Below are 24771 nucleotides of genomic sequence, written 5' to 3'. Positions count from 1 at the left end.
AAGTTTGGGTTCCTTTGTGTTTTTCCCACATTTTCTAGTGTTTTGATTTTTTTTTTTTTTTTTTTGGTCAATGTACATATCCATCTCATCCCCTGGGCCTAGCATACTCTCTCTATACTCTCTGGACAGGAAACACATCCACAGGAGCCCTCAACCCCCAGCTCGTGACCCGCAGCATGATGGGCATCAGACCCTCAGTGATGTGTAAACAGGACCTGGACTTCTGACTCCTTCTGATCAGAAGTGAGAAATGAAAAAAGTGCTGGGGAAATACCTAACATTTGGATGAGGGCACCCGATATATAAAGCAAAAACAAAACAACTCTTCTTTCATGGTTTTAGCCACATCTCCTCCCACTTCAGTCAATGCTACAGTTGCAATGCTTAATTACAAATGCATGCTTGACTCCCCCCAGAGTTACAGTACAGACTGAGAAGAATCTAGCTCTTCAGTGACGCAGGAAGTGAAAAGTAGAAACAACCTCCCCAGATGTAGCTAGGCCTAATGTGTCCCTGTTTTGTGTGTGTGTGGTTTTTTTTTTTTTTTTTTTTTGAGTCGGAGTCTTACTCTGTTGCCCAGGCTGGAGTACAATGGCACAGTCTCGGTTCACTGCAACCTCTGCCTCCTGGGTTCAAGCGGTTTTCCTGCCTCAGCCTCCTGAGTAGCTAGGACTACAGGCACCCGCCACCACACCTGGCTAGTTTTTGTATTTTTAGTAGAGACAGGGTTTCACCGTATTGGCCAGACTGGTCTCAAACTCCTGACCTCAGGTGATCCACCAGCCTTGGCCTCCCAAAGTGCTGGCATTATAGGCGTGAGCAAACTTGCCTGGCCTATGTCCCTGTTATACACAATTTCAGTGCCCAGGATATTGCTTAGCACACCATGGGTACCCAATAGATATTTATAAAATGAATAACCATGCATATTTGTCATTTATTAGTATCCTTTCAAGCCACAGTCATTGGTTACATGGTGGTGTTTGGGAATTTTTGCAATATGGAGGGCAATTGATTTATGCGAAATTTTATATATTGATTCCAAATATAAATAACTTGCATTTGTGGTTTATTTAACTCTTGAACATTATATTTGTTTCCTGGGGCTGCCGTAAAGAATTGCCACAAGCTGAGTGGTCTAAAACAACAGAAATGTATTCTGCACGGTTCTGGAAGCTGGAAGGCTGAAATTAAAATGCAGATGGGACCATGCTGTCTCTGAGGTCTCTGGGAAAGAATACTTCTTGGATGCTTCTAGCTTCTGGTAGTTGCCAGCAATCCCTAGTGGCTGGCTTGTAGATGCAGCACTTCAATCTATGTCTCCATCTTCACGTGGCCTTCTCTCCTGTGTGTCTGTGTCCAAATTTCCTTCTTCTTAGAACACCAGTCATATTGGAATAGGGCACACCTTGGGCCCTACAGGAAGTAAGACCCTGCCCTTATGATCCCATTTAACTTGAATTACCTCCTAAAACACTTGTCTGCAAATACACCTCTTCTTAGCTTGATTATATCTGCAAGACCCTATTTCCCAATAAGGTCATATTCACAGGTTCCCAGTGAACATGAAGTTTGAGGGACACCGTAACACCATTCAACCCAGTACAGACATCTTCTTGACCTGAGAACTGTGAAGTGTAGTACACTGAAATTTTCCTCAGCCAGTTCTTTTATGGGGGAAAAGCAGTTTTATATTTCCCAAAAGCCTTGACCTTAACAGTTAATTGCAGGAAGGTGTTAGGGTGGGAGATGAACCAGATGACCATTCAAGAGTGTGTCCATCTGCACTGGGAGGAGGAGGGTCTCATCACGGAGAGAAGACCCTCGAGTCATGGAGCCAAGACAGTCAGGGAAAGGGACAGGATAGAAAGGGTTAGGTGTCTACACCCTGGTGACCACCTTTAAAATTTCAGAGTTGGAAGGTGTCTTTGTTAGCTTGAGTTGCCATAACAAAATACCATGGGCCATGTGGCTTAAATAATGCAAACTTATTTTCTCAACAGTTCTGAGGGCTGAAAGGACAAGATGAGGGTGCCGGAATGGTCATTTCTGGTGAGGCTCCTCTCCTTTTCCGCAGACGGCCCATTTCGTGCCGTGTCCTCACATGGCCTTTGCTCTGTGAGTGCCCATCCCTGGTACCTCTCTTCTTATAGGTACACTAATCCTATAGGATTAGGGCCCTGCCCTTCTGATCCCATTTAACCTGAATTACTTCCTAAAAGCCCTGTCTCTAAATACAGTCACGAAGGGGGTTAGGACTTCAACATATGAGTTTTGGGAGGACACAATTCAGTCATAGCAGACAGAACCTTGGAAGTCATTGCACAGATGAGGACCGTTCTGCCAGGTCCAGAGATTTGATAAAGGTCTCTCCGGTTGGAAAGGGTCTCATGTTCCTGATGTTCCTCTACTCTGCTAGAACCTCAAGTTGAGTCTTTTGACTTTCCCTTTTGCTTTACTCTTCTCAAAACACAGAAAAATAAATAAATATCTCTTAAATAAGCAAACATAGATGGCAACCCCTTCATTTTGACTTATGCCCAAAGACAATATATAGGAGTTTGAGCTACAGTCTCCTTTGAGACAGAAACCAAACAAAATGCATAACCCACGTTGGATTCCCCATGAACCCAGCACTGGTGTTACACAGAGTAGGCATGCATAAGTACAGATGCTAGTAATATTAATAACAAAATTGTATTTAGTACTTATACTAAGTGCTTTACATATATTAAGTCATTTAATCCTCACTATAATTTCATAGATAGGTTCTAGTATCAGTGGCATTTTGCAGATAAATCAAGGAGGCTGGGAACTGTGGCTCACGCCTGTAATCCCAGCATTTTAGGAGGCAGAGATGGGCAGATCATGAGGTCAGGAGATGGAGACCATCCTGGCTAAAATGGTGAAACCCTGTCTCTACTAAAAATACAAAAAAAAAAAAAAAAAATTAGCCAGGCGTGGTGGTGGGCACCTGTAGTCCCAGCTACTCGGGAGGCTGAGGCAGGAGAACGGCGTGAACCCAGGAGATGGAGCTTGCAGTGAGCTGAGATCACACTACTGCACTCCAGCCTGGGCAACAGAGCAAGACTCCATCTCAAAAAAAATAAAAAATAAAAAATAAAAAATAAATCAAGGCACAGGGAAGTTTATTAATTTATTCAAGTTTCATTAATGTATAAATGAGTGAATGGATCAAGGTATTTAAAGACTGCTCGAAGCTCTATGCTTCGACACTGCATAGCCATATCATTTATTTTATTTACAATATTTGGATATAGACTTTTTATGTATTTAGGAGGAGTTGTTATTGTTTGATTATTATTGTTAAAGGTAAGAGAATGCCAGGCAAATCACACTAATAATAAAGTCACTAACTATAAGTATTCAACTCTTTATATCAATGTATTTATATCATTACCCAGTATACATACTTATACTAAAACAAGTTTCCCAAAAATAATATTTAGCCTTACTATATACAGTAATGTACTCTGCTATTTTCTCTTGTATTCTATTTTAGTCTATTTAGTTTGTCTATTCAATTTAAGTTTTTAATGCAGATCATGACCAACCAAGTAGAGATTTCAAGAGCCACAATCCAGTCACAGTCAGCTGTTTGAAAAACAACATTCTATGTATATACAGCATCTATGTATTACATATATAGCATCTGTATTATATATTTATATACATATTACATTTTTCTCAACAACATACACATGCATATATACACCTAATAAGTAGATTTTTCTTTTTCCCTCAGCTGCTGAAATTCAGGAGTATAAAGATGCTTTAATATGTGTACATGTTAAAGCTTTCAGAATGTTTTAAAAAATGCTTTGTTGTTACCCTAAAGTAAAAGGGACTAACATATTTCAGAGGTTTAGGCTTTGAGAAGTCATTTAATTTTTCCCCAGTCCTCTCTCACAGTATGTTTCCTTTTGTTGGATGTGACTTCCCTAATAGGAACATATTTTATAGTTAAACAATTCAGGTCAGACATCAGATTGTGTCTCCATTTAAGTTCTAAATTGCATCAGACACCAAAATGCCTCCTAAGGTTCTGGTGGTGAATCCGAGTTTCTGTGAATGTTCAGAACTGCAGAAAACCCTGTTTTCTTAATATGAAATCTATTACATAATGAACTTCTGCAGAGGGTAAGATCCAAAGCTGAAAAAGTGATGCGGTTTGATACATTGTCAGAAGGAATAGTGCGACATGGAAGATTTGATCTTCCAATGCTGTGGAGAAAAGAATAAAGGAATAAATTAAGATGTGTCTTGGAATGGTGTGCTTAGGAAGGAGATATATTAACAGGCAGGTATAGAACAGTAATAGCCTAGGAAGAGCTAATATATTAAAAAGGACGATAAAGAGATAGGTTTGAAGCATTTCCTATTTATATATTATTTTTAAATATGCCAAAGAAAAGGAACCAGTGCACACCCAGTTGAAGTGAAATGGTTTCCTGAAAATATTTAAAGGAGTAAATGTTTTATGAAGACCAGAGGCATACAAGTAAGCACATCACCACAGAATTTAAAAGTTGTGAGAACTCCTTTTTAAAGAGTCCCATTGATATCAGTTTCCTTTCCCTCGAAAAAATGTTAGTTCCATTGCTCTTCTTTCTTCCTAAAGCAAGTTACAGTCGTCTTTGGATGAGCCATGCTGAGAGAGGGTTCTACCAGCACTGGCTCATCCAACACATTATTTGTACGCAGCACTGAGTCCACTTTATCAGAGCAGTGCTCCTAAAGCTGGCAAATTTGTGTGCTCCACTCCCTGAGGATCTTCCTGGAAGCCTGGGGTAAGTCAAGGAAGGGCTGACAAAAGACGCTAATACTGCAAATAGATCACCTGTTTGTGGTTCATCAAGACTTTAGTCCACTGATTCTCAAACTTGAACAGGCATCAGAAACACCTGGAGGGCTTGTGAAACCCAGACTGTTGAACCCATCCCCAGGGTTCTGATTCAGTGGGTCTGGGGTGGGGCCAGAGACTTTGCATATTCAACAATTACCAGGTGCTGCCTGCTGTGTTCTGGACCACACTTTGAGAATCACTGCTCTAGTCCCATTCTGTGGAGTTAGGACACTTAAAGTTAATATCAAATTACGGTGTAGAGCCTCCCTGATTTCTTTAGAGACACTAGCTACAAGCTGGTGATCAAATTGACTGAAGGGCCAAAGATCACAAATGAAAGTGATGAGCAAATAAGTATAAAAGGCAACTATTATAATCACAAAAATGCTGTGAGGTTCTCAAGATTGTATCTTTCAAGAAAGGAAGGGAAAAGAAAGTTGTATGAGACGTAATGACCGTACAAGTAAATGGTGCGGACCTCATTCTCCCTTTTTAATAAATAGCCGACGTATCCTCATGTCACCAAAGAGCAAGAGAGGTGGCACGTGGATCATACAAGCAACCTGTAATTTATCTGCAGCTAAAAATAAAGATTTCAGAGTACAAATGCTGTGAAACACAGGAGATGTTAAAATAGAAAGAGAGAGAGAGATAAGGAGAGAAAAAGCAAGAGAAAGAAAGAAAAGTTGAGAAGGGTAATTAAGAGAAACAGTCCTCTGGCGAAGACAGCCCTGTCTCTCTGAAAGAGTTTATCAACTGATTCAGGGGCAGGAGGCTGACTGCAGCAAGCCTAAATGTGATTCCATTTCCCACAAGGCCACAGGGTGGTTCACACAGAACAAAGCTGCGCTTCTTTACCTAAGAGTGCCAGGTAAGCCGTCGGAAACAGCCACCATCAGTGGGAGGAAAGCAGATTGCTTTAAGAGAAAAAGGCTTTATTAAAATTCAAAGAAAAAAATAAGCTGAGATGATTTAGAAGCATTATGCATTTATTGAGCAAACACTGCTAAAGACATTTCAGCAAACTGTGTGTTTAAAAAGTAATAAATAGCTATTGTGTTTACTTCATAATCTTGTCAGACTGTCTTCATTTTATTTTCCTGAACAAACTGAATTTCTGTACTGCTCATTCCCAGCCAGTTAATAAATACCTCACCCTAAAAAGTGCTGTGGTATTAAATTTACAGCAGATAAAATATGGATGAAGTTGCTGTGCCTCAGGTACGTCAAGCGTGATTTAATATCTCACACTCCTCTTGTGAGGAGTAAAAGATTATTCGGCTGCTTCAACCGCCAGAGAGCGAGGTGACCTTTGCCCCCAAGTAACAGCCACTCAGCAAATAGCACCAAATGAAGACGGAGAATAACATATAGATTTGCCATAAGAAAAAATTGATCTAAATCCATATATCAAATCTGCTGATCAGAGCTCTAGAGAAATGCTTCACAATCCTTAGCAAGCACTTGCAGGAAGTTTGGGCAGAAAGAAGACCTTCCTGAAGATATATAGGATATTTTGGTTTTTTCAATTTTTTACCTTATTACTATTATCCTTATTGGTCTTTCATATCATTAGAATAAAATCTCCTTAGAAGAAAATGCTCTTTGACTTAATGTCTTAGTGGTGAGTATTTTCTTCTCTCTGGAGAAAGTGTAACCTCTTTGAGCATTTCAGAGATCCGGAGAATCTTACAAATGAAGGCGTTGTTCCCCAGTGAAATTTCTCAACAATCTGATTTAATTTATATCTTTTTTAAAAGTTCCATCTAAAATGATAAAAAAAAAAACTCCAAGAAAAACATTTGTTAGCACAGAAAATAAATTCTTATGATTAACATTCTACCATCCAAAAAAGGCTGGTGACTGAGAGAGTTCTCTACACTTCAAAGGTAGGAGAGGAATGAGTTTTAAAACGAGGATTAAAAAAAAAGAAGCAAATTGCTGCTGAGCTATTTTTATTTCAAATATATAAAAGTAGAGTTGGTAAGTACCATGTATAAATCTTCAAAGTGCGGATTGCCAAGGGTCTTCCTCTAAAGACTGCTGTGAAAAAATAAACTTCGGCAATTAAAGCGGCTTTTTCCTTTCGCCATGAAGTGAGGGAAGTGGCCGGGTGTCCCAGGGGCTCCTGGTATCCTCTGTGTTCCCAGGCAGCGGTGAGCCTTTGCTAATTTCAAAAATCTCTTCAGCTCTGGGCCTTCGCAAATAAAAGCTTCTGTCACCTCCCCTAAAATGTGACTGCTCCACGGTTTGAGGTTTTGTGTTTGTTTATTTGTTTTTCACTGGGCACTTTTGTGCTCAGTTGGTAATTGGTTTTACTGAGCCAGAGGGGGCTGGGGACAAGGCTGTTTATTTCAACTTCCTTCAGTGGTGAATAGTGAGGCATTGGCACTAGCGGATAGGTTCACACAAACTCTGTGATTCTTGAAATATATGAATTTGGAGGGAAATAGTCCAAAAACAGGTGAGAGAGGGGATTGAGTAGGGTGGTTTGGTGGGGCGGGGGCAGGGAGGGGGAGGTGTGTGTTTGTGTTTGTGTGCAAGAGCCTATTTATAATAGAAGATTTCCTACCACAAATGAACATTCTCTTGAAAGCAGATGTGCTGGACAGGCCCGCACCCCCTTCCTAGACTGGCCCAGATGTCACTGAGTTCAACAGCTGTTCATCTCTGCGCCTTTCCAAATAAGTGCTTTCCCCATTCCAACTATACAATGGATTGGTCAAGGCAGGGTGACATTTCTTGAGTGACAGATGTGTCTACTGCCGTGGCAGCACCAGCCCGCCCACTTGCTGGCAATCTCTGGTTCCAGGAGGAGCAGTAATATTTCCTTTGTTTGCCTCTGTGGGGAGAGGTGAACAGGACTGGCTGAGGGTGGGGGTTTGAGAGAAACCGCTGGGAAGAGAGGAAAAGAGAGACCACCTCCTTATGCCAGCCAGGGGTTATTTTCTTTTTAAAATATATATGTGCACATTGTGAACATAGAAGAATTTAAGCCAACTGGCAAGGATCTAGAGGTTGTGCAGGGCTGGGAAGGTTTTAAAGGCATGCAGCTTCAAATCCCATGACAGAAAGTCTCCTCTTTCCCAAATTGACCAGACAGGGAAGGAAAATTGCATTGGGAACACCGAGGAATGGAAAATGATGCCCTGATTTCTAAATATCATAATACATTCCAAAGGCTAATTTCTCCTTTTCAAGCTGCTATTTTATTTTTATTTTTTGTTTCCCTCCTGTCCCCAGCTTATATTAATAAATCATCTTGTCAACTGTTTCTGTGTGGAATGTGTTCCTCAAAAATCTGCTGAGAAATCAGGATCCCCAGGGATTTACGTGCACCTTGCGCTGTGATGACCAGCAAGAGCCCCGCCTGAGTAGGTCCTGAAGGGAGTCTCTTCAATTAAGGGTCTTCCTTTTTCTTTTCATATAGGTTGAATAGATCTACATGTGAGCAATACTGACTGAGGTTCTGCACTGTATTTGCAAAACTAGCTTTGCGGGGAATAAACTTGACTAACTGGAAATTATCCCATGGTAATTAGTTAGCATTTCAAAACCAAAGTAGCCATTTATTTTCTAATTTTTTAAAAAGCTAACAATACCATTAATTATTCCTTTTATGAGTCTTGATAATGGCTGTTTACTGGCAATACATTAATATTACACTGTCAGGGACATAACACTCTTGCGTATCACAGCATTGTTGCTTTCAACAGGCCACAACATCTATCTTTGCAGTTCTATCCTGAGAAACCCGATTATAGGTGTCACACAGATCTTGCAACTCCTGGTGCTTCAAGTCAGAGGCACCACTTTTGATTTTTGCCTACCTCTCCTCTGCTAAGGCCCTTCCCTGGAATGTGCCCTCTTGGCATCAACCTGTAACAGATAAGACATGATCTCAGCACTTAACGTTTCTAATCCAGAAACCTACTCCAGTCCTACTGTCAAATGAAGTTGCAACTAATCGTTTATTGTTTAAAGTTTTGCTTTGTTTTTAATTCAACTTAAAACCCAGGTCACATGCTGGTGTATTTTTTAGTAGAATTTATTTTTTAGAACAGAACTTTAGAGTCTTCCTGGTACATTTTTAATATTGTCTTTAGATTTGTTTTGTCATTCAATCAATGTCACTGAATATATTTAGAAATTATAGGCCGGGCGTGGTGGCTCATGCCTGTAACCCCAGCACTTTGGGAGGCCGAGGTGGGTGGATCACGAGGTCAGGAGATCGAGACCATCCTGGCTAACACGGTGAAACCCTGTCTCTACTAAAAATAGAAAAAAATAGCCAGGCTTGGTGGCGGGTGCCTGTAGTCCCAGCTACTCCGGAGGCTGAGGCAGGAGAATGGCGTGAACCCGGGAGGGGGAGCTTGCAGTGAGCTGAGATCGTGCCACTGCACTCCAGCCTGGGTGACAGAGCGAGACTCTGTCTCAAAAAAAAAAAAAAAAAAAAAAAAAAAAAAAAAAACAGAAAAGAAAAGAAATTATAAACCACTGCTTTGGAGCTGTATGGATGAGAATTTGCAGTCCTGAAACAATGATGAAGGAAAAAATATCATTTAGAATTGTAATGATGCTATGACTAAAAAATATATATACATGAAAAGCTAAAGAAAAGAACAGACATAGAAATAAAGATCCTTAGAATTTACCAAGAAACTACAATATTCAATGTTGTCCTTAGGGAAAAAAAACCTTATAGATAAAATTAGTGGATGAAAAGGAAAAAACATTTTTTTTTTTTTTTTTTTTTGAGACGGAGTCTCGCTCTGTCACCCAGGCTGGAGTGCAGTGGCGCAGTCTCGGCTCACTGCAAGCTCCGCCTCCCGGGTTCACGCCATTCTCCTGCCTCAGCCTCTCCAAGTAGCTGGGACTAGAGGCGCCTGCCACCACGCCCGGCTAATTTTTTTGTATTTTTAGTAGAGATGGGGTTTCACCGTGGTCTCGATCTCCTGACTTCGTGATCCGCCTGCCTCGGCCTCCCAAAGTGCTGGGATTACAAGCGTGAGCCACCGCGCCCGGCCCAAAGCTTGTACTCTTATTCACATAGCACCCATTGTGAAGTAGCTACTGGTCCAAATGCATGCTTATTAACTCATTTTATCCTCATGACAATTGAATGAAACCGGAGGAAATTGAGGTACAGAGAGGTTAAGTCATTTACCTAAGATCACACAGCAATTGGCAGAATCAGAATTCAAACCCAGGAACACTGGACCAAAAGCTTGTACTCTTATTTTTTTTTTTTTTTTTTTTTTTTTTGAGATGGGGTCTCGCTCTTTTGCCCAGCCGGGAGTGCAGTGGCGCAATCTCGGCTCACTGCAAGCTCCGCCTCCCGGGTTCACGCCATTCTCCTGCCTCAGCCTCTCCAAGTAGCTGGGACTAGAGGCGCCTGCCACCACGCCCGGCTAATTTTTTTTGTATTTTTAGTAGAGACGGGGTTTCACCTTGGTCTCGATCTCCTGACCTCGTGATCCGCCCGCCTCGGCCTCCCAAAGTGCTGGGATTACAAGCGTGAGCCACCGCGCCCAGCGGAAAAAATATTTTTAGAGTATTTACTATATGTCTACACACACACATCTAGTGGCCCCTCTAAAATATTGTACCAAATAATACCCTTCATATCCATTTAGGAGAGAACACCCGCTTTCACAAATATGAAAAATGCTGATTATTCTCATTATTTTAAATTTGTGATAAATTGTATCATGCTTTAAGTTGTAATTAACTGATTTCTGATGTTTGAAGTTTTTTGCATGTATTTTTCTCTAGTGACCTTCTTCATGACCTTATTTGTCTGTTAGGATATTCATTTTTTTTCTTATTGATGTAGAAAAGCATTTTATATTTAAGAATGAATGTTAACTTTTGTCATTGAATTACAAGAATGTTCTCCAAGTTTGTTATTTGCCTTCTATTTTTAAATTAATTTTGCTTTGTTAGTTGTTATTGTAATATAGAAACTAGGGGTGGGAGTTGCTTAATTTTTGTATATTATAGTATGGTAGAATGTATTAGACTTTCCTTTACACTTTCTGTCTCTAGTGTAATTCGTTGTAGGCTCTCCCATTCACTTCAATATTATATATTCACCTTGTATTAGTCAGGGTTCTCTAGAGGGACAGAACTAATGGAATACATATATAATCCCAGCACTTTGGGAGGCCGAGACAGGTGCATCACGAGGTCAGGAGATGGAGACCATCCTGACTAACACAGTGAAACCCCGTCTCTACCAAAAATACAAAAAAATTAGCCAGGCATGGTGGCCCGCACCTGTAGTCCCAGCTACTCGAGAGGCTGAGGCAAGAGAATGGCACGAACCCAGGAGGCGGAGCTTGCAGTGAGCCAAGATTGCACCACTGCACTCCAGCCTGGGCGACAGAGCAAGACTCCATCTCAAAAAATAATAATAATAAATATATATTATATTTACATATATATATGGGAGTTTATTAAGTATTAACTCACACGATTAAGGTCCCACAATAGGCTGTCTGCAGGCTGAGGAGCAAGGAGAGCCAGTCTGGGTTTCAAAACTGAAGAACTTGGAGTCTGATGTTCAAGGGCAGGAAGCATCCAGAACAGGAGAAAGATGTAGGCTGGGAGGCTAGTCTAGTCTCTCTTTTCACGTTTTTCTGCCTGCTTTTATTCTAGCTGCACTGGCAGTTGATTAGATGGTGCCCACCCAGATTATGGGTAGGTCTGCCTTTCCCAGCCCACTGACTCAAATGTTAATCTCCTTTGGCAACACTCTCACAGACACATCCAGGATCAATACTTTGTATCCTTCAATCCAGTCAAGTTGACACCCAGTATTAACCATCACAAACCCACCCCTTGTAAACTTGAACCCATATACATCTCCTGAGATCATACACAATCTTCAAATAAAGACAATAATAAGGTCATAATTACACCTAACATAATACAGCAATGCTTTGTACAACCAGAAACGTACCAATCCCCAACCCAAATATTATTACATAAAGTTAACAATACTTAAATGCTGATGTAAACTCAATAAATTTGTATCATATGATGAAGAAGAAAGTAAATAAAATATTTTCTTAGTCCAAGTGTATATATGCACAAACATGTTTTTAACAAAAGAAGGAAGAAATACTCTTGACAATTACAGTCCTCATTTCTGCACCTGGTCATGTGGTCATAGCTGTTATTGATGACTACCTTCTTCTACCCATTCTGTATTCCCTTTGGCTTCAGCAAACACCTCAGCATGTCATGTGTTTTTTCCTGGTGGAGTGACCCAAACCTTCATTCCTGAGGGGTCTGGGTCATTCACAGTCCTGTTGGATTGAGCTGTTGTAGCTCCCCACTGACCTTAATCACAGGGAATGGTAATACTAAGAGACGCCCTAATGGATCTCCTGTATTCCATGCATACTCTTCCTTACATCTGTTGTGGAGTAGTAGACTGATTTCATCTTGAAAGTTGGGTTGATCACCCCAACCATTACTGTAACTCCCTTCTTAGCCTGTTGACTTAAAGGTAGGAGGAACACAGAGCATCCAGGTGGCAATCTTATCTTCCAGTTTAATGGAATCGTTCTTGTGTCTCCTGGTAGCAATGTTCCTCCCTCTGGAACTAAGACATCTAGGCCAGCAGAACCTAATGTTGCGGGAACAGAAAGCAAAATTTTGCTAGTGGATCACGAGGGGTGATGGTGAGTGGTGCCACTTCCACATCCACCCCTTGATTCCTGGACCTGTAAATCCTGGCTATGGGACAGACAGTACCATATATTGGACACTGATTCAGAGTATGCATGGCTTTCTGGAGAACTTTGCCCCAGGCCTGCAAAGTATTGTTACCTAGTTGGCATCGTAATTGTGACTTCAAATGGATATTCCACTGTTCTATCAATCCAGCTGCTTCAGGATGTTGGGGAACATGGTAAGACCAGTGAATTCCATGAGCATGAGCCCACTGCTGCACTTCTTTAGCCATAAAGTGAATGCCTTGGTCAGAGGCAATGCTGTGTGGAATACCATGACCATGGATAAGGCATTCCATGAGTCCACAGATGGTAGTCTTGGCAGAAGCATTGCATGCAGGATACGCAAACCCATATCTGGAGTAAGTATCTATTCCAGTGAGGACAAGTGTCTGCCCTTTCCATGATGGAGGAGGTCCAATACAATCCACCTGCCACCAGGTAGCTGGCTGATCACCCCGAGAAATGGTGCCATACCGAGGGATCAGTGTTGATCTGGCAAACTGAACACTCAGCAGTGGTCGTAACCAGGTCAGCCTTAATGTGTGCAAGTCCATGTTGCTGAGCCCATACGTAACGTCCATCCCTGCTACCATGGTCACTTTGTTCATGGGCCCACTGGGGGATGACAGGGGTGGCTGGGGAAAGAGGCTGAGTGGTGTCCACAGAATGGGTCATCCTATCCACTTGATTATTAAAATCCTCCCCTGCTGAAGTCACCCCTTGGTGAGCACTCACATGGGATACAAATATCTTCACAGTTTTCGACCTCTCAGAGAGGTCCATCCACATACCTCTTCCCCAGATTTCTTTGTCACCAACTTTCCAATCATGCTTCTTCCAAGTCCCTGACCACCCAGCCAAACCATTGGCTACAGCCCATGAATCAATATATAATCGCTCATCTGGCCCCATTTCTCCTTTCATGCAAAGTGCACAACCAGGTGCACTGCAAGAAGTTCTGCCCACTGGAAAGATTTCCCTTCCCCACTGCCCTTCAGGGATGTCCTAGAAAGGGGCTGTAGTGTTGCAGCTGTCCACTTTCGGGTGGTGCCTGCATATCCTACAGAACCATCTCTGAACCAGGCCCTAGCCTTCTCTTCCTCTGTCAACTGATCATACAGAACTACCTTTGAGGTCATCAGTGCAGGCTGGGGGAGGGAAGGCAGGTGGCAGGAGTGGAGACCATGGGCATCTGAGCCATTTCCTCATGTAGCTTACTTGTGCCTTCAGGACCTGCTGGAGCCTGATCACATACATACCACCTCCATTTGGTGATGGAATGCTGTTGTGCATGACCCACTTTATGGCTAGATGGGTCAGAAAGCACCCAGTTCATGATAAACAGTTCAGGTCGCTTGGTGACTTGATGACCCATAGTCAAATGTTCAGTTTTCACTAAAGCTCAGTAACAGGTCAAGAGCTGTCTCTCAAAAGGAGAACAGTTATCTACAGAAGATGGCAGGGCCTTGCTCCAAAATCCTAGAGGCCCACGCTGTGACTCACCTATGGGAGCCTGCCAAAGGCTCCAAACAGCATCCCTATCTGCCACTGACACCTCAAGCACCATTGGATCTGCTGGGTCATATGGCCCAAGTGGCAGAGCAGCTTGCACAGCAGCCTGGACCTTTTGCAGAGCCTTCTCTTGCTCTGGACCCCACTCAAAACTGGCAATCTTTCAGGTCACTTGATAAATGGGCTGGAGCAACACACCCAGATGAGGAATGTGCTGCCTCCAAAATCCAAATAGGCCCACCAGGCATTGTGCCTCTTTCTTGGTTGTAGGAGGGGCCAAATGCAGCAACGGATTCTTCACCTTAGAAGTAATATCTCAACAGACCCCACACCACTGGACGCCTAGAAAATTTCCTGACGTAGAAGGTCCCTGAATTTTAGTTGGATTTATTTCCCATCCTTTGGCATGCAAATGTCTCACCAGTAAGTCCAGTGTGTCTGCTACTTCTTGCTCACTGGATTACCTAATGCTAAATGACGAGTTAATGGGTGCAGCACACCAACATGGCACATGGATACATATGTAACAAACCTGCACATTGTGCACATGTACCCTAAAACTTAAAGTATAATAATAATAAAAAAAAGAAACATAAAAAAAAAGAAATGCTTTCACTACTTCACTATAAAATAGGATGCTATTATTTGGTTTGAGATATTCTATATCCATTTTGCTATAAGTTATAATCAAGAATGGAGGTTAAATTTTACATAATGATTCATTAACTTCAATGAGATATTGTTTCCTTTTTTCTATAGATAAAATAAATGATACTAATAGATTTGAAGACATCTTTACATTTCTGAGATAACTTTAATTGTGCAGGGTGGATTAAAATGATTAAATACTGCTGAATTCATTGTAGTAATGCTTTACTTAGGAATTTTGTGTTTATGTTCAAAAGTGATATCAATCGATGGTTTCCTCTTTTCTGTTCAATTCTTGGCAAGATTTGTTATCAGAATTTCTCTACCTTGATAAAAAATATTGCAAAATGTGCTTTATTTTTATCCTGTACAACAGTTTATATAATTTGGAAAATAATTGTTTCTTGAAGTTTTAAAGGATCCCTCTGGGCCTAGAACCAGCTTTTTCCAAATGAATACTATTGACATCATGACTGGATTTCCCATGTTTCCCAGACCTCTCTGTATAAATTTTCTTCTGGATATTTTATCCTGACTTACTATGATTCCATTATTGTATCTTTCTTCTTTTAGGCTTTATAATATTTGCATTCCCTCGATCACATCAGCAATTGTTGCTAACTGATTTGTTTAAATGTTAATGTGGTATGTATATTTGTCCCCTTCAAATCTCACGTTGAAATGTAATCCCCAATGTTGAAAGTGGGGCCTAGTGGGAGGTATTTGGGCCATGGGGGCAGCTTCCTCATGAGTGACTTGATGACTTCCTCACAGTTATGAGGTCACGGGAGAGCTGGTTGTTTAAAAGAGCCTGGCACCTCCCCTTTCCCTCTCTTGCTCCCTCTCCCACCATGTGATGTGCCAGCCCCACTTCACCTTCTGCCATGATTGTAAGCTTCCTGAGGTTTCACCAGAAGCCAGCAGGTTCTGGCACCATGCTTGTACAACCCGCAAAACCATGAGTCAAATAAACCTCTTTTCTTTATAAATGCCTCAGTCTCAGGTATTCCTTTATACTAATACAAATGAACTAACACAAATGGTACTATGCTCACTACTGATTCTTTTACATTTAGACTTACAAGCTCATGAGTTTCAAAATGCATCGTTCACTTAGTACCTCAATTGACTTTATTATATCTGTAAATATTTTTTTCAGAAATGAAACATTATTGCTTAACTTCCTTCTAGGCTCCTTCTCCCTCTGACATCTTTCTGTGGTTTTCAGACATAAACATCATCTGCTTGGTATAGAATTTAACGGACATGTCACTTTTTCCCCAAACTCTATAGATAATGCCTTATTGTTTTCTGGCATGTAATTTGTGTAAAACACAATGGCTAGCTTGAGTTTGTAAATCTTTTTTCAAACCTGTATTTTAATCATATTTTATGTTTTTGCCTGCCTGAGAGATTTGTATACACTTAAAATTCAACTGTTTGAGCAAGATATTTCCAAGTACTGGTGTTTACTTGATACCCAGAGAGTCTTTTTAATCAGGGTGACTAAAGAACAAAGAAGAGAAATCATAGCCTTTAGGAAACTCCAATGCCTTTTCTGTCATTACAGTTCTGTTCTTATCATTAGATTCTTTTTAGGGATCTGTGTATTGTCTCATCTGGGGGAAAATGTATACTGTGGAAAAAAAATATTTTACCTTCATTTTCCAATTATAACTTTGAATAGTGTTTCTCTTCCAGTTCCCCTATTTATTCTGCCACATTTCTTGTTCTGCCTTTTTATACATAGGTTGGTTCTTTATTGCCTTGCCTCCACATGCATTATTTTATCTTATTATTTATTTTGCTTTGAGATGGAGTCTTGCTCTGTCACCCAGGCTGGAGTGCAGTGGCATGATCTCAGCTCACGGCAACCTCCATCTCCCAGGTTCAAGCAATTCTCCTGCCTCAGCCTCCCGAGTAGCTGGGATTACAGGTGCATGCCACCATGCCTGGCTAATTTTTGTATTTTTAGTAGAGACAGGGTTTCACCATGTTGGCCAGCCTGGTCTCAAACTCCTGACCTCGGGTGATCCACCCACCTTGGCCTCCCGAAGTGCTGGGATTACAGGCATGAGCCACCGTGCCAGGCCATCCATGTGCATTATACTTATTGTTTTCACCTGGTTGTTCTTTACCTCTGAATTTTCAGAAATTTTCTCAAATTCATCTTCCAGAAGACTGATCAATTTTCTGCAACGTCAGTGTTCTTTTTAACTCTTCTACATTCTGCTACGGTAGAAAATTTTTCTTATTTTTTCTTAAATATTTTCTTTATCTCAGTGGTATTGATTTTTATTTCAATTTTTAAAATTACCTCATCTTTCGTTTCCTACTTCATAGGACTATCATTTTAAATTTGCTGTTGCTATCCAAATTATACCTGTTTCTTGGAATAACTTTTTTCCTTCAAAAATCTCTTCAGCTATCTCTTGCATATTCTATGATCTTTTTCTTTAAAGTTGCAGAACTTTTAAAAAAATCTAATTACTGATCTGCAATATCGTTTTTCTCATACCAGTTCTGACACCAAATGTGCAGTTTTTTTCAGACACCAAATACTTGTCGTTTTCTACACCAGTTCTCCAATTCTCTGACACCAACTTGACGTTCAACAATTTAATTCAATTCAATTCTGACAGTAACCACTAGATTAGTGCAAACCTTACAGGTAAAGGGCTCAGTCCCGCAAGATTGCCCTAACTTCAGATGATAGCCGGATGTCCCAGGAGCTACCCATCCTTCTGACTGACTGCCTATAGATTTCTCAGGTTTGGTAATCCACTAGAACAACTAACAGAATTCAGGAAAGCACTTTATTATTATTAGTGCATCATTCTAAAGGCTACAAGTCAGGAAGAAACTAGTGGAAGAGATGTATGGGTCATTGGGGGAGGGGAGAAACAGAGTTTCTACACCCTTGCTGGGTGCACCACCCTCTCAGCACCTCTATGTGTTCATCAACCTAAAAGATCTCCAAACCCCATCATTATTGGGGTTTTTATGGAGGTTTCATTTTGTAGGCATGATTGAAACTATCATTGGCCACTAGTGATTAAACTCAATCTCTAGCCCCACTCCCCTCTTCAAAGGTAGGAGACTGACATTGAAAGCTCCAATCCTCTCATCATGGCTTGGTCTTTCTGGTGACCAACCCCCATTCTGAAATTATAGAGGTCCCCAGTCATGAGTCATCTCATTAGCATACAAAAGACACTCATCACTCAGGGGATTCCAACGGTTTCAGAAGCTCTGTGCCAGGAACCATGGGCAAAGATCAAATATATATGACACACATAAATCATAGATAGCTATATTTCTTATTAATAAATACACATACAAAAGGTATGTAATATACAAATATATGTAAATATATAATATGGATAAATAGTATATAAATAATAAATACATGTATTTATTTATTTTACACTACATTATCTTTAAATAAGAAATGTTTATCCTTATCCTCCTAGTTTCTAAAAATCAATATGATTAGATTATCCTGGGGTCTCCCTTCTTGTTCAGCAGCAGTATCCAACCTTTTTGGCACCAGGGACCAGTTTCATGGAAGACAATTTTTCCACAGACTGGGTAGGGAGGATGGTTTCAGGACGATTCAAACACATTACATTTATTGTGTATTTTATTTCCATTATTATTACATTGTAATATATAAGGAAATAATTATACAACTCGCCGTAATGTAGAGTCAGTGGGAGCCCTGAGCTTGTTTTCCTGCAACTAGGCAATCCCATCTGGGAGTAATGGGAGATGGTGACAGATCATCAGGCATTAGATTCTCATAAAGAGCATGCAACCTAGGTCCTTCACATGCACAGTTCACAGTAGGGTTTGCGCTCTTATGAGAATGCTAATCTGACAGGAGGCAGCGCTCAGGCAGTGGTGCGAGTGATGGGGAGCAGCTGTAAATACAGATAAAGCTTCGCTTAGTCAGCTGCCCACTGCTCACCTCCTGCTCCATGGCCCAGTTCCTAACAGACCACAGACCAGTACTGGTCCATGGCCCAGGGGTTAGAGATTCCTGTTGTGCAGGATTACTCTCTTAAAATTTATATTTAAGGGCTAAAAGGGAGAATTTCTGTTTTCAATTAGCACATTCCCCAGCTGGCAGCTGGAGAAAAGTAGCTGTGAAAGCTGGCCACCAGAAAGAGCCTGCCAGCCTCAGAGTTAACTGGTCCCCATGAGCTGCCATCACTAACAGGTTGCAATCTTCAGTTTGGAAACACCAACTTAGAAAGTAGAAGTCAGAGAATCTGGTAACTGCTTGAATATGAAAAATATAAAGAAAGAAAAAATTAAAATTAGGATTTCTAGCTTGGGCATCTGGATGATGAAGGATGTCTTTAACCAAAATAGGAACAGATAAATAACTGGGAGTAGATACATTTTGATTTGTTGGTGTAGCAAAGTCTGATTTTGTGCACACTGCATTTGGAGTTACAGTGAGAGTTGAAAATGTTGGGTTTAGAGACCAGGAGAGAGGGAGAGGCTGGAGAAAGAGAACTTTTCGTGCTTAATGCATTAGAAATGGAAGCTGTGGGATCAGGTGAGGTCAACCCACGAGAACACTTAAGGTGAGATGAGAAGAGCACCAAAGATAGGATCGAGATAACGCAAAGCTGTTAAGAAGACTGAAAAAGATGTGCAGAAAGTTAAAAGGAAAAGTAGAAATAGGCATGAATACTATTAATAACACTGGCTGATATTTAAAGAAATGGAGCAATTATGTGCCAGGCACTATGTGACACATTTTAAATTTATTATCTCATTTAAACCTCTCAACTTAAGAAGTAGGTATTATTATGTCCATTTTGAAAATGAAGAAATAGAGGTTCAGTAAAGCTATGAGACATTTCCACAGTTACACAACAACCTAGCAAAGAAGCCAGGATTCAAATGCTTTTAGCCTTATCTTGGAACTGTGACATCGCTGTGCTTGAAACGGAAAGACTTTATATGGTTTCTGTACAGCAGAGGCCCATCCCAGTGTGCGAACTGCTCAGAGTGCAGCATGAGCCCTATTGGAATGGACTAGTGTGGAGAAGGATGAAAAGCAGAGCCTGAGGCAAGTATCCCAGAGCAAGCAGTTTATTTGAGAGGTGTGAGAAACATGGGAAATGAGACAGAGAAGGGAAGGCAGCCAATACATTGTGCAATAACAGGCAAGCTATCACTGTGAACAAATAAAACTTAACCCAGCATGCAAACTCTGGAAAATGAAATGCTTCGGAATTACTCCAATAGGGTGAGTGAGCTGGGGTATTTATACAGCCCTTCCAGTCAGTTATTGTTTGAGGGCTGTTTCCATGGATTTTAATTCAGTGGACTCCTAAGTAGAGAAGCTGACCATAATAACATGGGGAAAGCACCCTGGTGGAATGCTGATGTTGGCAATTATAATAGAAGTCATCAGTGACACACCATGGCCATAATGCATGCCAGAGGGATGACAGTGGGCACCTGAAAATGTTTGCTAATGAAAGTACCTATCAGATCTGCTGACTGTCGTAACCAAGATAAGAAAAGAGGGCCAGGTACAATGGCTCACACTTGTAATCCCTATCCTTTGAGAGGCCGAGGCAGGAGGAGCGCTTGAGGGCAGAAGTTTGAGACCAGCCTGGGCAATGTAGCAAGTGTCTATCTCTACAAAAATAAGTAAAAGCAGAGAATTAGCAGGGGTGTGCACTTGTAGTCCTGGTTACCCAGGAGGCTGAGGTGGGAGGATCACTTGAGTCCAAGAGTTCAAGAATACAGTGAACTGTGATCCAACCTAAATGACAGAGCAAGACCCAGTCTCTAAAAAGAAAATTCAAAAACAAACAAACAAACAACAACAACAAACAGAAAGAAAGAAAGGAAGAAAACACACCTTGCAGTCTTTTGACACTAAATCTCACTTGACAAAAGCAACCAAAGTCTCAAAACTAAGTATTTCTGAGAAAAGATTTTTTAAATGATATGGGGCTTCTGCTTGGAAAGATGGAATAAATGCATTTTCTTTATTTTTTCTGCCAAGTACAACTAAAAGCCCTTGATGTAAAACCAACCTCAGAAGAGTCTGAAAAGTGCAGAAAGAATGCAGAATGGCAAGTGAACTTGGGACCAGAGGAAAGACATGATGATGAGTCCTCTGGATTTTCTTTGTGCCTCATATACCCCAGACTTGGAGCTGAAGAAACTGGAAAAATGGAAAAGTCAATAGGTACAAACAAAATCCCCAACAAATGCCTGCTCTTTCTAGCCAAAATGACCAGAAAAGGTGAACGCTATCAAGACTAAATTTTAGATAATAACCACTCTATTCCAGCCAAACACCACAAAAGAAACTACATCCCCAGGCCTATCCACACCAGCAAATTTTAAACGAGGAGCCTAGACTTCCACACTCAATAGGCTGTAATGAATGCCCTAAATCTTCTGCCAGGGTGATATCAGAGAAAGCCAGTAAGGAGCTGGGCCTTTAAACCCTGCCAGCAACTAACAAGGCACCTCTTCCTGCACAGTCAGTGGTGACTACTTAGGGAGCATAAACTTCTACACCTACCTGATAATAATGAGGCACTTTTCCCTTGTCTCACTGGGGTGATATTAGAGGAGGCCTGATGGAGAGTCAGGACTTGTATTACTACCCAGTGTCACCCCCCACAGCAATATCAGTGGAGAGATCACATGGGGAGCCAGAAATTTCAACCATAACCAGCAGTGACAAGGACGTCACTCTTGGGGATCAATAGAGGTCACATGGAGAACCTGGATTTCTGCTTCCATCTGTAAGTAACAAGGCTGCATATTCCTTTCTCCCCCCTTTTTCTTGCCAGAGTAATGCTCAAGCACATCAAGTAAAACAGAAAATTTAAATAAGATCCAGAATCTCATAACCTGACATGAACTAAGAACCAGGATCTCAAATGAATGAAAAAAAGACCATCAATAGACGCCAAAACCAAGAATGGTAAAGATGTTAGAGTTATCTGACAATGATTTTAAAGCAGCTATATAAGTGCTTTGAAGAGCAAATATGAGCATAATTGAAGCAAATTATTAAAAGTAGAAACTCTTGGTAAGAAAGTAGAAGGCAAGAAGAACCAAATGGATTTTTTTCCTTTTTTTTTTTCTGTAGATAAGATATCTCATTCTGTCGCCCAGACTGGAGTGCAGTGGCTCAATCATAGCTCATTGTAGCCTTGAATTCCTAGGTTCAAGTGATCCTCCCACCTCAGCCATTCAAGTAGCTAGGACTACAAGCAGGTGGCACCACATCTGGCTAGTTTTTTCTGTTTTTTGTTTGTTTGTTTGTTTGTTTGTTTTGCAAAGATGGGGTCTCACCATGTTACCCAGACTGGTCTCAAACTTCTGGTCTCAAGCAATCCTCCCACCTTGACCTCCCTAAGCACTGGGACTACAGGTGTGAGCCACTGAACCCAGTCCAAATGGAAATTATAAAACTGAAAAACACAACAGCTGAAATAAAAGCCCAGTGAATGAGCTCAACAGCAGAATGGAAGGGACAGAGGAAAGAACCAGTGAATTAGAAAACAGAACAATAAAAAATGTCTGATCTGGAAGAAAGAGAGAAAATAGACTGAAAAAATAACAGAAATTTAAGAACCTGTGGGAGTATAACAAAGCTTCTAACATCTGTGTCATTAGAGTTCTAGAAGAGTACAGGGCTGAAAAGCTCATGAAGAAATAATGGCAGAAAATCCCAAATTTGCCAAGAGCCATTTACCTACAGATTCAAGAAGCTAAGTGAAACCCAAACAGAAGAAACCCAAAGAAATCTACACTAAGGTAAATCATAATTAAATTTCTGAAAACTAAAGACATAGAAAAAGTATTGAAATCAGTCAGAGAAAAATGACACCTTAACAGTAGGAGACAAAGAGAATGAAAGCACATTTCTCAGTAGAAACCACAGAGGCTGAAAGAAGTGGCGTGATATTTTTCAGGTACTAAAAGAAAAGAACTGTTAACCTAGAATTCTATGTTCAGCAAAAATATCCTTCAGGAATGAAGAAGAAACCAAAATATCTTGGATGAAGGAAAACTAAGATAATTTGTCATCAGCCAAACTCACATAAAATGATAGCCAAAGGAAAATTCCTACACAGAAAAGGAAAAATAAAAGAAGGAAATTTGGAATATTGAGAAGGAACAAAATTATAGTAAGGCAAAATATGAGTAAATACAATAGGCTTTCCTTCTCCTTGTGAGTTTTCTAAATAATTTTTAAAAGTAGAAACAAAAATTATGATATTATCTGATTTTGTTCCATATGTATGTGAGGGAAATATTTAAGTATATTATGTAATAAATAAGGAGAGAAAATAAACCAAATTGAGTTAAGATTTCCAAAGTTTATATAAACTGATAAAATGATGACAAGAGTAATGTGACATAAGTTACATATATAAAATGTAAGACCTAGAACAACCACTAACAAAGGTATATGAAGAGATACAGGCATACCTGGTTTTACTGTGCTTCATTTTATTGAGCTTTGCAGGTATTGCATTTTCTACATATTAAAGGTTTGTGACAATCCTGTGTCAAGCAAATCTATTGGTTCTATCTTTTCCAACAACATGTACTCATTCATGTTTCTGTGTTACATTTTGGTAATTCTCATAATATTTCAAACTTTATTATATTGTTATATCTGTTGTGGAGTTCTGCTCTCAGTAATCTTTGATGTTATTCTTGTAATTGTTTTATATTACCGCAAATGCATCCATACAAAATGGCAAACTTAATCCACAAATGTTGTGTGTTCTGACTGTTCCCCTGGTTGACCATTACCCTGTCTCTCTCTCTCTCTCTCTTTCTCCCTCTCTCTCTCTCATTTCACTATTCCTTGAGAAACAATAATTTTAACATTAGGCCAGTACATAACTCTACAATGGACTCTATGGCTTCAAGTAAAAGAAAGGGTTACATATTCCTCACTTTAAATCAAAAGCTAAAAGTGATTATGTTTAGTGAGAAAGGCATGTCAAAAGCTGAGATAAGTCAAAAGCTAGGCCTCTTGCACCAAACAGTTTCTTAGTTTGTGAATGCAAAGGAAAACTTCTTGAAGGAAATTAAACATGCTACTCTAGTGAACACATGGATTATAAGAAAGTGAAACAGAAATATCTCTATTGCTGGTATAGGAAAAATTTTATTGGTTTTGACAGAAGATCAAATAAGTTACCACATTCCCTTAAGCCAAAGCCTAATCGAGAGCAAGATCCTAACTTTTTTTAATTCTATGAAGGCTGAGAGAGGTAAGGAAGCTGCGAAAGAAAAATTTGAAGCTTGCAGAAGTTGCTTCATGAGGTTTAAGGCAAGAAACTCTCTCTATAACATAAAAGTGCAAGGTGAAACAGCAAGTGGTGATGTAGAAGCTGCAGCAACTTATCCAGAAGATTTAGCTAAGATCATTGATGAACGTGTCTACATATTTTTAATGCAGACAAAGTAGTCTTATTTTGGAAGAAGAGGCCATCTAAAACTGTCATAGCTAGAGAAAAGAAGTCAGTGCCTAACTTCAAAGCTTCAAAAAAAAAGGCTTGACTCTTGTTAAAGGATAATGTACCTGATGCAGCTCTAAGATGAGCCAAGGCTCATTTACCATTCCAAAAATCATAAGGCCCTTAATAATTATGCTAAATCTACTCTGCCTGTGCTCTATAAATGGAACCACAATGCCTGGATGATAGCACATTTATTTATAGCATGGTTCACTGAATATTTAAAGTGCACTCTTGAGACCTACTGCTCAGGGAAACAGATTCCTTGCAAAGTATCACTGTTCACTGACAATGCACCTGGTCACCTAAGAACTCTGATGGAGATGTACAAAAAGATTAATGTTGTTATTATGTCTGTTAATAGAATGTCATGCATTCTATAGCCTGTGTATCAAACAGCAATCTTGACTATCAAGTGTTATTATTTAAGAAATACATTTCATAAGGCTATGGCTGCCATAGATAG

Source organism: Hylobates moloch, unplaced genomic scaffold (genome assembly GCF_009828535.3).
Source record: "Hylobates moloch isolate HMO894 unplaced genomic scaffold, HMol_V3 SCAFFOLD_15, whole genome shotgun sequence".
Lineage (NCBI taxonomy): Eukaryota > Metazoa > Chordata > Mammalia > Primates > Hylobatidae > Hylobates > Hylobates moloch.
Note: the sequence above shows the minus strand (reverse complement) of the source record.